Consider the following 14541-nt stretch of genomic DNA (forward strand, 5'->3'; position numbering starts at 1 on the left):
AGAGTGCCACTACACAACTGAACAGTAGCATTCTTACAATATCTACCTAGCAAGTATTGCTTTCTCAAACCCTCTCATAGAGGGTTCTTCGCTCAAGATGGATGGGAGTAGAAGTTTAGATCAACAGCACCACTGGCAGAACAGCTATTCCAAGGCCAACTGTACAGAGAAGCAAATATCCCTTGATTATTCCTAAGCAGTCTTGATAAGCATCAGATATGGTTAACACTTCTCAAGAAATCTCTTCATAGGATTAGGACCCCATAGGTATAATTTAATATGCATTAACCAAAATGGAATAAAGCTCTTGAAGTGTCTTTGCAGTCTTGAGACCTATTGCATTATTTTTATCTGGAGTAGCCACAAGCAATCACATATGTATTTTTTTATTTTTGCTGCAGTTCTTGTAACGTGAGTGTTGGCTGTAGATCACACTCCAGCACCAGCAGTACTGTCTCATGTCATTGACTCTTCCTTACTTTGCTCGGTCAGGGTCCAGTTGGATGCCACCATCTGTCAGAGTCCACAAGGAGGCACGGGGTCTGAGCGTGGATTCTCATGAGAAAGACGACAATGTGAACAGGAAATGTCCCACCAGGAATCCCTTCTTGGGACAGGCTCCTATGGAAAAAAACAAACCCTTATTGTCACTATTGCAGTTTTAACTTTATATTCTTGTGCTCATCCTTTGATTCATTCTCTCTCCCCCCACTCTATTCCCATCCGACGGGTGGGAAACAGGATATTTTGTGAAATTCTTTCCTTCCTGTGCGGGTCGACATGACATCTTTAATTAGCAACTCTCTGCAATGGAAGTGAAGAAATAAAAAGCACAACTGTCCTGCTGAGGAGATCATAATAAAGTTGCTTTTTGAACAGGTATTTAAGGCATCACTTTCTGTCATTTACAAAGATCATTGATGTTAATATTTAAAAATATCGCACACCAAAAAAAAAATTTAAAACGCACTTCCCTGCAGAACGAGTGGTCAGGAAGAGCTTTACAAACACTGTTCCTCTTTGTGTCCCACTGGAGAAGCTGGGATGCAGAAGAGTGATGGGAGGAAGACCTCTGCCTGCTTCCCCGGGCAGAGCTCCAGCCAGCTGGCACAGCCATTTCACCTGGAATGAGTAGGAACACTTGTTTCATTAATAACTTTACCCTGGGAGCTGATCAGAGCGGGGTGGCCTTCTACAGACAACCACTGTGGTTGCAAGGACTTTTCTGAGGGTGGGATTTGACACTATGGAGGCACAGACAGCAGTGCTGCCTTGGAAGGAGATCAAAGCAGAGACAAGCCTGGCAAACGCAGAGGACCTGGACATAATCCTTCCCTGCCTTGCTCTGTAGGATGGTAGGTGTAAAATGCTATTAAGCCTCATCTGGCAGGACTGTCCTTAAACACCAGGAGTCCAACTGGTAGCCCCCAACTTCTGGATGTCCAATAGGTTTGGCCTATTCCTCTCTCCCAGACCCACCGAGCTGAAATTTCGTTTTCCTGCTGGTATGGCTGTACAGCCCCAGGAGACATATAAGATGATCCTGGTTTCTGATTTTCTTTCTTTTTTTTTTTTTTTTTAGTTTGATCCTCTGATGTTTTACCTGGCACCTGGAAAAACTCATTTACACCACTACAGAGCAGCATGTGCTCATTTTGTGAAAACAAACAGTAACCACACAAGAAGCTAGATCGGGGAAAAACCAGGCTCTGTGTGCCAGTATGGCATTCTTTCAGTGCTGAAAGCATGGGGGTAAGAACCAAGAAAACGGCAGAACGAAATACAGGGTTGTGCTATTGGAAGAGTGTCTGTCATACCCAAAACACGTCCGAAGGTTGGTGTGCAAAACCGTGGAGGATCTCGCCAGGCTGTACATCACATCTGAGAAGAGTCTCACAGCAAGAAGTAAGAGGATGCTTTTTTCACGCTGAGCTTGTGCACCAAATCTCTCGACTGCTATCTCGCGTTGTCACAGCAATAGGTTTGTCCACAGCTACTTCATAATATAAAGCAACTAGAGGCACTGCCTCCTAATTTTCATACAGATCTAATCATGGAACAAGAATGTGCTTGGTCATGTTCGCACTGGGACTGCGTGTCCAAAGCGAAGTTTGCACACCCTGATAAATCGGCTTGCAGCAGAAAGTGGGAACTGCTACTGGTAATGACTGAACCTATAACTCTGAGCAAAGGTTACTAGTGGGCGAATATTGCTAATGGCATTAAGTGTCTTTTTCACATCTTGTAAAGTGGTATCAATCAAACTACAGGTGTTAGGCAGGTAAAAGCTGTAGCTTGAGGCAACAGGTAAGAACTTTTCCCTTGGATCTTAAGCACTGTTCCTTACTAGAGCTTTCCTTAGAGAAAGTGTTAGGATCTCAAAGGGAAAAAAGAAAGATTTTTTTTTTTTTAGGCCTTGGGACAGAAGAGGGAGGGGATTTTGTAGAGAGTTTTAGGAGAAGCATTATAAACCTCTCAGAATTACTTCCAATACCAACCTCCTCCCCAATCACAACCAGATGTTGCTTATATTTACAAAAGAATCTGCTTTTTTTTTTTTTTAAACAAGAATTCACTGGTATTATTAACAGCTATGGCTTGTGAACTTGTGAAATATATGTGGAAAGAGGGGCAAACATATTTGAGCCATGGGAGCTTACCATATACCATAGGCACCCAAAATAAATGCGTGGCAACATTGAACTGAGACTCATTTGCCGTACTGGGATCTAATGCACATCGCTTGGCTTGCTCCAGTCCTGTACCACAGCAAGTGTTATGCATATTTAATAAATAGGAGGTAAAGAAATCAATTTCAAGGCTATAATTGAAAGCCACTATAAAATTCCACTATTACTGCTATGCTGTAAATTACATATGTTATTGATTCCTCCGGCCTCTTTTACAAGTGAGGTGACTCGGTGGGTTGGGGCCTCAGCCTTTTATCTGCATTCAGACCCTGCCCGAGGTTGGGTGTGAAAATGAAGCTGGTGGCCTTACTCTAAGCCTCCCTTCAGGTACATTATGAACCCACCAGCATGCTCAGGGCTCCTGCAAAAGTGGGCTCTGCAGAAAGGGCTGAAGTACCTCTGCAGAGCCGCACAAAGAAACTCTCAGAGTGGGGCCTACGTTCTCTCTTAAAATGCATATAGTCCTCTCTGCAAGGGCAGAAACAGCTGCCCGCATAGCAAGGAAAAAGAAGATATCTATGCCCGACTACAGTTTGAACCATGAGTTTGTATTTTTGAGAGCTGAATAATTCAGAGCAACCATTTTTTTTCCTGAAACAATTTTTTCTTAAAAAAGTTTCTTTATGCTTTCTTCTTACTCTGAGAAGGAGAGGGAAGTACCCAAAGGAAAGATTGGCATAAGAGGTACAGGTCCTAAACAGCTTGAAAACAGGGGGAAAAATAAAAGCCCTTTTCACTTCTGTAGTCAGTCAAAGGCTTCAACTAATTTTTAAGACAGGCAAAAGCTTTGCCAGTCGTTTTACAGGCTGGGAAGAGAGGCAGGGACATACTCAGGGACCTTGCTGGAGGCAGGCACCAGAAAGCAGAGACGAGAAACTTGGCCCCAGATTTCCTGTCCTGTGTTCCAGCTGCCCAACCTGAACTCTAAACCATGGGAACTGCAAGCCAAAACCAATCATGAAAAGGGAAAACAAAAATACTCTGCTAGTAAAAAGCTCTGCAAATTTTGTACATATCAGAATGATCTACGTCCCAACACAAACCATTGCAGATGAAACAAAGCCAACCTCCTCGTAGACAGGTGCATTTTTAAACGAGATGATTTTGTCAGGATTTCAGCCAGCACCTGACTACACGGTAGGTTCAGTTAAAACATTTTTAATAACTATCGCAGTGAACAGTTCCTGTAGCCTCTCAGCTATCACAAAGAGTGTTACGGTATTTTTTTATCTAATGGTATACCTCTGTTTGTAAAGGCAATGCCCCTGGAAATGTTGGGAATTTTTTGTGCCCAAACTGACGGTGGGTCAAAACTCAAACCCTGACTCTGAGCCCTTAGGATGCTGGAGACAATAGTCCTGGGCTTGTGATCCCAGGTTTTAGCTATGCCATGGTGTGGTCCAGATACGGAGGAGCTAGCTTTCCAGATGCCCAGCCACAGCATTAAGAAACACATGCAAGTTAATTTACTCCATTTACTACCCTAACCTAATAGTAGTAGATCAGTCCCTGATCTGAATAGCCCAATCTCAGTTACCGAGATTGACTGATGGGAGTAATTGAAGTGATCTTACTTAACGTTTGCCTTAAATGATCTGGCAGTCTGATTCAGATAAGATTTCAAACAGTCTCTGTGCTTTTGATCTCAAATTAGCTTCAAGATTAACTCAAGCTTGGTTCAGACCCAGTAAAAAGTCCCTCAAGTATATCCTGCACCGTAACCATGCTCAAGCCCTCTTCCTGATTCCACCAGCTTAATTAAAACTCATCTCAACCCAGTACATCTCTATTGCAAAGTGGTGCTAGGGATGGTCTGAACTGTAGGACAGTGCTGGGAAGCTGAGGGGAGCAGCAAGACAGCATTTTCAGAAACTCCTGTGGCTGAAAAGTAGAGGCAGGAAGGAGAGAGACCTCTCTGCCTCTTTCTTTTAAATGCTGTGATTTGATGGATGCCTTCTTGTCGCTCTGGTATACAAAGAAAAGTGCCTGTGAGCAGTAAGATCAAGAGCCAACATGTCCTTTCAGCACAAGTGACACTAAATTAATTTATACAAGACACCAGTCAAAAAACATTTCCACGAATGAAAGCTCAAAGTGAGCCTGAGCCTTTAAGGAGCTTTCCTTCTGCCTTCTGTTCACTTCACAGGACTGCTTCAGACAGAAAAGCTTCTAACATTTTGAAGGCACACTACACAAGACATACCCTTTCTTTTAACATAAAAGTCCTGTTTTGTTATAAGTATTTGCTTTTAACAGGTCTGTTCCTTTGTGCATTTCTTTCCCAGGTACAGTACAGGTGCTTCAGGGCAACTCTAAAGACAAATTTCAACAGTGACTTCGGAGCCTAACTACCAAGTGTGGCGTGTTTAGCACCCTGGTTTTCTAAACAACATGCCAGCTAAGCAGACAGACAGATGCCTGTTAGGATATTTCAAGTTACTTCTGTAACTAAGCTCATACAACAAACTCTCCCAGGCAGCTTATTTACAACCTGAAGTAACAATATACCTTTGAAAATCGTTTTCTAAAGGTGTTCTGGCTCACATTGCTCTGTTCATGCTTAGGCTTTGCGGTGTTAATTCCCATTTTTAAAAGCGAGGGAGGTATCTAAGCTCAGGTTTTTAAAAGTACATAGGTGTGAACAGCGGCAGATGTGCGCCTGGGTACCTCAGGCTTACCGAAACCCGTACCTATAATTTGCAGCTCTCTTTTTATCATTTACCCTGTGCTACTGTTGAAAGGAGCAGTGCATAAACGCTTTGAAAAAAGTGCTCCTAAGTAGCAAAATTACTTTAGAAGGTGAGCTCGAGGTTCTTAATTCCCTCAGAAATGCTCCACTTTTTTTACCTCAGGTCTACAGAAGTGTTTGTATATCACCTAAAACCACAAAGCCTGATTTTGATTAGGCTGTGGGTACCACTGCTAGGTTATTATTCTAAGATAGCATCATGGAAAAACTTCAGTTATAACTTAATTAATTTAAACACTATCATTAGTTTTGAATGGAAGCATTTTATCCAAGCAAAGGATCACCCCTGAATGACTATATTTGTACTGGGGAATAACTATGGCTCTAGGGTTCAGCTAAGGTCTGCAGTCAAAGTTATTGTATTAACACTTATGTTATACTGCTGCCTACAGGTCCATATTTAAAATTAGGGTGTTATGCTAACTTGTGTTTAAACAAGGCTCCTGTCCCAAAGCTTAGAAAACAAGCAAGATAAGAAAGGTATGTGAGAAGATACCCAGCTGAACCCATTTTAACTTTTCATGGTTATGTTTGTGCATGTAATTGAACGCATTTCTTCCACTGCCCTGAAGCCACTACAGCGGGGCTGGTTTTGCAGTAGAGCTGCATATGGGAAAGCAATTTAAAAGGAAGAAAGGGATGATGGTGGTGCCTGCATTAGGGGTGCTGTGGAAAAAAGCAGAGCAATACCTTGAATGGCAGCCCTCCACACAACAGGCAGGTATCTGCTGATCTTTGCTATGGTGTTTGTTGCAAACTGTGATTTCCACTTGGGGACAACTGCGAATTTTCTAAAGCAGAAGACGACGTATTTTGAAATTCCCACGTGTGGGTTGTGCACAGAATATATGGACTGTCTTCTCCTAATTTGTAGTTTACAGATTCCTTACAAATAGCCCATTGATCCCAAGGGCTTCTCATGTTGCATCTCACTAGTGTATTGAAAAAAAACAGTGGCACATGCCACACATTTAGTCAAAACAGAAACATCATTCGTGGGGAGGCTGGGGGGGGAAAGGGGTAGTTTTCCTCTCAGTTCATGTTCACAGTTCTTCTTTGGGTAGCTGACTCTAATTGCTACAAACATATTTTGGATTTTAAAATATTTTCTGAATACAGGAAGAAGAGATTTCAACTTAGTGCCTGTAGAGGAGCCAGGCACTTCTGCAGGCACTTCCTCTCCTCCTTACAGAACTGATTGATTTTGACAATCCAGGATGCTGCTGATCTCAGCTAAAGCTAATGGCAGCTGAAATGGCGTTCCTCCATGTGCCACAAACAAGTCTTTTTTTGTGGAAGGAGATTCCTTTATTTGAACAATTAGCAAACTGCCATCCCCTAAGATCATGTAAATTAATAGAAATGTTAGCATTTAGCACTCAACATCCTCTGCACCCTGGAGGCTGGATAAGGTATTAGTCATCTCTAATTAAAGTTGTCTGATGCTAGGCAGTCCCCAGTGACTGCCGCAATACAGTTTCCTATGTAATCATTGGTCAATTTGTTGCAATATATCATCAGGATTACTGAATTACTAGTTATAATTACAACTGCAGAGTCAACAGCAGTGTCACAGCAAGGGTAAGTAAACACTACAAAATTATGAGGGATGGGAATACCTTTCTAACAGCTACATCATATTAGTAGTACTGAGACCACCCACTGTAACAGCTAGGCACGATGATAAATTCCTACTTTGAGAAGGTGGAGTTGGATATTTTCCCCTTAATGGACTGCAGTCATCTTGGTGACATCCCCTATAAGCTCCTCTCTGGTTTCTGCCCATCAGCTGTGAAGCATGCGTGTTAGGTGGTGTAAACTAGGTAAAAACCATGCAACCTGCCAGACTCAATTTTACAGCCACCACTGTCAAACCATTTGCACAGACCATCCCCAAGGATGCACCTTCCAAAGGTCTACAAAAGGAACCTCTTAAAGGTCTGCAGCCCATTTTCCTACAGTGCTTCAGTCACCCCAAGTCCCATTTTCAGAAATGGTCTGAGGGATCAGGAGCCCACCTCCCACAGCCTGTCAGACAGGCACTTCATTCTCCAAGGGCCACCTCCTCAAGCAGTATTTAGACATTTGATTCTTGATATGGTTGGCAGGTTATGAGCTCTTGGAGAATTCACCCCTTATGTATTTCTGAGAATGGCAACACAAGGTCCTCTATAGAAGAAAAGTTTGATAGAAGTGCCGACTACTTTTCATTGTACTTTTCAAAGAAGAACATAGTATTTGCTGTTAATATTTTGACTAACAGGAGAGCCACTTTTCAAAACTCTTCACAACTTCAAAGAATGCCTTAATTGGGGAGGGGGAAGTATTTTTCTGCAGATCAAGCGTTGGACTTCCAGGAAATCCAAAGAAAAAACATTTCCAAGAAGACAGTTCAGGTTTTACTCTAAGTTCAAGGTGTGTTGGGAAATGGCCTGAGAGTTCAGTGAGCGGAAACATGACCAATAAAGTTCAGCATATACTGCAAGAACCAAAGTCTAATTAGGGGAGTTGGTCAGGCTTTTAGCTTATCTACCTGATCTCCAACCACGGCCTCAAAGGTTGAAAATGTGACTCCATCTCTTTAAACCAAGTAACAGGTCATTAAAATTCAGGCTGTACAACTAACATTGCACTCATTTAACAAAACAAGAGTTCAAAACAAAAAAAGTTTAACTCCACATCAGAGACATTTCTAGAAGCCACAGACTTAACGACCTATCTTCCTTCCATAGGTTTCAAATGAAACAGGCACAGAGGCTTTCTTTGGCACAGCCTAACCCTGTTCAACAGGGTGTGGGTTTCAATTAGGTCACCCTTGTGCAGGAATTTGAAGTAAAACATTTATAAACTTTTTTGGTTGGGTTTTTTTGTTTGTTTGTTTCTTTTTGTTTTTAAAAAAACTGGCCACAGTGGTCACACTGCCGAAACCAGCAAGGACGGCTGCAACAGCATCCCAGAGCCAAGGAGCTGAGTCACAGCTCCGGTTGCGCACGTGCTTGTGGTCTGCTCCGACATCTCGTAGCCACCCCAGTGGAAAAGAAAAAGTGTGTTGAAGCTCAAGCTACAATGAAAGTGACAGGTGACTTCTGAGGAACAAAACTACTGGCTGTAGCCCTACACCCTTCTCGGGAAATCTGGCACAGTCATTTGTGGGAGAGAAGGTCTCGATCAGAGCTGGCTGTGTGACCGGGGAATAACTCCATTCCAAAACTGTGCAGGTTTTCCAATTTTTTTGTATGATCTTGAAATGAAAACAGAAACTTTTCAAATGGAAGGGTGTGGAATTGTGTTGAAACATCTATTTCTGAGTTAGAGACATCAAGTTTTCAATCAGGCTTTCAGATCAGACATAACCAGAGACCTCATCCTGGGATACAGAAAACTCCCCATTCATCAACACCAACCCCTCTGCAAAATGTTTTGGCGTCCAAGCAGCAGCATATTTCAGTTAAAATATATTTCATCAAACATGTTCTGACCAATTCCAATCTTGAGATGACATTGTGTCACCAGTTTGTGGAAAGATCAGTATTAAAAAAACCCCATAAAAATAGAGGACTGGAAAAGAAGCCGAGGAACAGCCAGTCACTCAAAAGACATTTGTCAGCAAAATTAAATATAAGTTCAGGCATATTCTATTTCATCACATACTGTTCCTTTTAGGGGTGAGGCACTTACAGTCATTTCTCTATTTTGGAATGAGACTGCAAGACAAACAGTTTAACTTCAGCTTGGCAAAAGAAAGTTACATTAATGTCCATCAAGATGAAAGCGGTGCGAAACAGAAAATTTGACAGTTTAAATAGCGACTCTGTTCTTCAGCTGTGTGTAAACTATTCCTCTCACAGGACGCAATCAAATGTCAGTGTCTTGATACAAGAGTTCCCAGTAATCTGGAAAACACACACCCATGTACTTTTTATATATATATATATATATACACACGTATGTATGTATATGTGTGTATATATATGTACACATACATACTTGCACATATATATAATATATAGTACCTATATCTATAAATATATGTTTGCGTGGACACACAGGCACACAGACACAAACCATATCTGGAGTTCCATTAAAATATTTCTCCTGCCTCCTCGATAACCACAGTTACAATAATCAGTTTCCCTAGAAGGAACAGAGCACGGCTAAGGTCAGCAGTCTCTGATCACCAGTGTTTGTACAAAGTGATTTTATGTTTCACTTGCACTAGAGATGAATATCAAGTTAGAACTTTTCTTCATAAGAATTTTTACAGAAGGAAAAAATGTTTGGAAGGTTGAAAGATTTTCCCAAAGGAAGGTTCAGGGAATAAATAGGAGCTTATTTATCTTTTTCAAGATTTTTGCAAGTTGGAAAATAGGGAGGAAAGTATTAGCCTCGATTCTCCCACCATTGTGTTATCAGGTACACAAGAGAGCCTGTATTGTATTCTTTCTGCTGAAGTTAAAATAATTTTAAAAAAATCAGAGAAAGCATCGTGTGTAAAAGCCAATCCCCTTTTCAGTGAAGACATTATCATTTTTCATTTGAAGAGTCCTATCGTTTTTTCATCAGGAAGATGAATTGAAGCGTGATGCACATTTTCCATCAACTTCGAAACCATATTTTAAAAACACCTTCCTTTCCATAAGATTTCATAGTTCGGTGTTTTATTTATTTTCACAAAATGTTTTTATTGAAACAAATTTCAACCTATTCTAGTTTGCATTTTGGATTCTCTCAAAATTCAAATTCGAAACTTCAAAGCAAGCCATCTCCACAACCATTACTTTTGTATGATTTTGATCAAAGCCATGGAAATTCCTGGTTCCACCCCGGAATAATGAACTAGTCCAGGTTTCATCTGAAATCCAGCTCTGAGGAGCTGACTTACCTATCTGGTTTGCAAGAATCCTGCTGTCTTCACATGACCCGAGAGCATCCCCTCACAGCAAAGCTCTCCTCCAACTGGAACGCATCCACGCAACACAGTCCCCATCCCCGCTATGTGGGGGGGCACCAACGTTTCGCTGTCAACCTCCAGTTTACCAACCTTCTCCAAGTTCAGAAAGCTCCTTCTTTCTGTGCCTTGAAGATCAAGGTATTTTAGCAATTCACTAGCTAGCTGTGTTTGCCTGAAGAGACCCTCCCACTGCTCTTTTATCTTCTGAAGGCAGGCCAATTTTCAACTACAGCCTGATGGTTGCCTGGCTTAACCTCTGCCTTGTTTCGTGAGGCTTAGAAGCCCCAATACACCTTTCAAATAGCGTGTCTGATCACACTCCTCTGGCAGATAAGCAGAAAATTAGAATGAGCTTCTGCAGGTAAGTGCCAGCGCAAAGCTACTGTCATCTTCCAGGGGGGAATGCCTGGCGGGCAGGCAGGTTAGGAGATCAGTTGCAACGGGGACACAGAAAAGGCAGCTCTGTAATAGCACAGTAACAGCGCTGTTTCAGTGCATCTGGAAGGCAAGGCTGGGGCATTGCATAAACGCAGCGTTTCCTTCTACAGGGACTTTGAGACAAGCATTTGCCCTTAAATACCGTAAGACATTTGGGTGGCTGTTCAAAATGAAGACACCCCTACCTTGTTCTACATAGCTTATATTCAAGTATTCTAGATTCAAATCTTCATGTTTCAATTCAAGGCCTTTTGTCCCGTAGGCTGTCCTATTATTTGTAGGATCTTTTCCATCATGCTGGTAGGCTCTACCTCTTCTCTCATCAACAGTGACCACATGCCGAAGCCCTATGTAATAACACAGACAACAAAACATTATTTACTTCAACTTATTTTTTAGTTTCCATCCTTCATGTTTGTCCAGGTCCAGGTCCAAATGCAAACTTCACTGCACAGGAAAATTTGGGTCTAGCGGTTGGTCCAGACTGCAGTCAACAGCTAAATTGTCCTCTGAGTGAGGGGTGGTAACCCAGAGCAGCCCTCTGGGCTCTTCTAACTGACTCTGGGGATCTAATCAGCCCTCTGGACACCCGGCATTCCTGGGGCACAAGTTATCCTTCCTAAACCTGGATGTGTCCAAAATGAGTGGAATTAAAAAAAAAAAATGCCTCAGTGTTTTAAGTGATTTCTTTTTTTAATTAGCAAAACACAGGGGTTCAGAATTCCCCACCAAATCCCCACTCCTTAGGAGTCCATTCTCTCCTATGCCTTTCATCGCTTTCCCCCCAAATCCTAAACATACATTTAACCATCTCCTGCTGAGGGCAATGGGATTTAGGCAGATTCACGCCCCCGCAGCACACAGAAACCCAGCTCCTCTGCACCGATAGCACCTCAGCTGCTCAGATTTGTTTCACAGCGTGGCCTGTGAAAGAAGTTGTTTCAAGGTGTGCAAAGCATTCGCTGCCTGCTGCTGTTGGCAAACTAAAACCATCAAGGAGCTGTTGCCAGGGGAAGAAAAATCTAAAATCCCCCCGGGAGGGAGAAGGAACACACAGGAAGAGAAGGGGGAGCAGGGCAGGAGGTGCGGGGTCCCCCCTCTAACCCAGCCCTCGTTTCAAAATAAGCCAAGCTTGCTGTAGGCGCAAGGTTTGGCCAAGCCTGCTCATCCCCCCGCGTGCACCCGTGCATCCCCGTACATGGATGGTTTTCACACGCGGAGGGTCTCCCTTGCCATTTCGAGCCTCCGGTGTGGGACCTTGCAAAGGTCTTTTAAAAGCAGCGGCTCTTACTCTATTTCCCAGCAACTAGTTGCCTGATGGCGTGTCAGGAGAGGGCACCCAAAACCCCTCACCGTTCAGAAACGCGGGTGCCTGCGCAGAAGCACAGCCTTCCCGCAGACACCTGCGTGGCTGGGGGAAGAGGCGGAGGTGTGCCCCTTATTCACAACTTGAAACGCACTAAAGTACTTTCTCACCCACATTGATTTGTTGATATCCATTTATGGTGCAAGAAATTGGACTACAGACCTTGAGGCAACAATGTTAAAAACCATAAACCTCCCCATGCAGCCAAATCTGCCTGGAGAGCACTGCAACAGATTTGAAAGGGAGGGAAGCCAGGCAGGGGCAGCGAGTAGTGAAATGGAGAGCAAAAACCACGGGAAAGGCCTGGAGCCTGATAGTCCTTCCCCGATCCCGAGTCTTAAATTTTTTGTCGTACGTACCGCTTCCCCAGAACAGTTTTCTCCGGTTAACGCAGCAGGTATACTCATGCTCTTACATTATAGTAACAGGAATCAAATCAGAATCCAAATTTTAAGAGCTTTAAAAGCTAAAGCAATGTAATTGCTAGATACACAGTCTTATTTTTCTTCATTCATTCTGGGGTCATGCATATATGAAACTTCCTCTTCTATAACTTCTTTCATGGTCTCCAACAGAGACCTCCTCCAGACAGCCTCAGCGGTAACAAAACGGTGTTGTCCTTGCTGAATGATGGCACCAATTTTTGTCACTCCTTGGAGCCAGTGCATAAAACAGGCACTTTGTCCCTTAATTCATCTTTTTTTCCATCACTCTCTGAAAACACATTGCACCTTCCAAAGAATGGACTGGGTATCAAGAAGGGATATTCCTTAACAGGAGATTTTACAATTCACTTCAGTATTCCATGGATAACAAATGATAGTCCTTCTTATCCATCTTATTTCACAGACTTTTTCAAACTATTTCAATGGAGGTTTTGCCCCAGAACAACTTCTGGATGCAAACCTCAGTTTTCTGCAACAAAGCTCACTAGAAGACAGAAAAAAATTACATTAAGGCTACCACTGGTTTACACACTAGGCATATTTTCTGACTAAGCTCTATTTCATCCAATAATGCAAGGCTTTTTGTTTCGAAGCAAGTTCTACTACAATACTCAAAAAATGTTCCCCAATGTCACAGAGAAAGTATGTTTTTCAAGTATTAATTCACAGCATTTATTTTAAGGGCATGTTTATAGAGGTTGGAAGGAAGTTCAGATAAAGTTGCTGCATTGTGGCAATATATGAAATGAATTGTTTTAATAGGGAAGAAGTTTAAGATAATCTCTCAGCTCTGTTTCCTTTACTGGTGAAACCCCTTTGGTCACATCTGTGAGAGCAATACTGGCCACTTTTGTTTATTTTTCTTTAATCGAAAATTTTTAACCCTGAAAGTAAAGTTGAAAATGAAGAAGCTAGTCCAAGGGGCATCATGCTACACCAACATGTGTCCCTTTCCAATTGCAGACGCCTCAGTAAGGAAGTGAAGTGATGATTTCTGCCTTTCTCCCTGAATTTCTGTGTTCCATTTGCTGCAGCCACCATCTGCAAAGAGCAGCCTGGCATTGCCATGTGCCAACTCCAGATATGCTAGAGAGCTGCATAAAAAGAGGATCTAACTGTAGCTAACTGGAAAAAAAAAAGTAAAGCTGGTGGAAACAGGACAGGCTCTGACAAGCAGAGGGGCACTCCTCAGAGGTGTCTTATTGTCAGTCAGAAAACTAGACGTGAAGAAATTATACAGCAAAAATACAATATTACCTTCTTAAACCATAACATAAAGTTTAGGATTTTGGTGGTGAAGTCCGAGTGGAGATCTGAAATGCAGAGGCTGCTCTCAACCAATGTTTCTGTGGTCCTATGGTCTTATGCAGACAAGATTTCCCATTCCTGGCTGACTGCCAAAGTTGTCCTTCTCCTCTGGTTTCTTTTTTTCCAGTAGAGAGGGCTAGACAATTAGATATATAGTTACTTATGAGTTTTTTCAAATACTTGAAGTTGAAAATATGAGGGGGACTAGCCAGACAAAACCAAGTCTCTACTGCTCCCTCATCTAACAGACCAGACACCAGGGACTTTTTCCAGCAATGTTGGGTATGTTTGTCTAGATCTTACCTCTCTCAGGTCCAGGACAGAGGCCTGGATCAAAGGTCCCCATGTCCCACACAAGCACTCTACAAAGCAGGGCTGGTGAGTCTGAGAGCAAGGCTTGCTCAAGCCGCCGCACTGCATCCGAGGTAGTGCTTTGCCTTGCCGGGTGGCTGTGTCGGCAGGCTTGGAGCTCACCCCGGTGCCTCTAGGTCAATGCTTGGTGCAGACATGTCACCAATATGCCCTACATCCACCTCTACAGCAAGGCTCTGGCAACGTGTGCACATCTGTCCTACCAACTCAACAGGTACAAT

At 42.7% G+C, this 14541-nt stretch overlaps 1 long non-coding RNA gene across 1 annotated transcript; it reads right to left on the bottom strand.

Annotated features, from left to right (window-relative positions):
• Window positions 1-314: 314 nt before the first annotated feature.
• LOC142406694 (uncharacterized) lies at window positions 315-13932 on the bottom strand. Its single transcript, XR_012774666.1, has 3 exons — window positions 13898-13932; window positions 11014-11175; window positions 315-621 (listed from the first exon to the last, which is right to left on the bottom strand). It is a non-coding gene; the product is annotated as an uncharacterized LOC142406694 (long non-coding RNA).
• Window positions 13933-14541: the final 609 nt, after the last annotated feature.

The sequence above is a fragment of the Mycteria americana genome, chromosome 2, assembly GCF_035582795.1.
Source record: "Mycteria americana isolate JAX WOST 10 ecotype Jacksonville Zoo and Gardens chromosome 2, USCA_MyAme_1.0, whole genome shotgun sequence".
Classification (NCBI taxonomy): Eukaryota; Metazoa; Chordata; class Aves; order Ciconiiformes; family Ciconiidae; genus Mycteria; species Mycteria americana.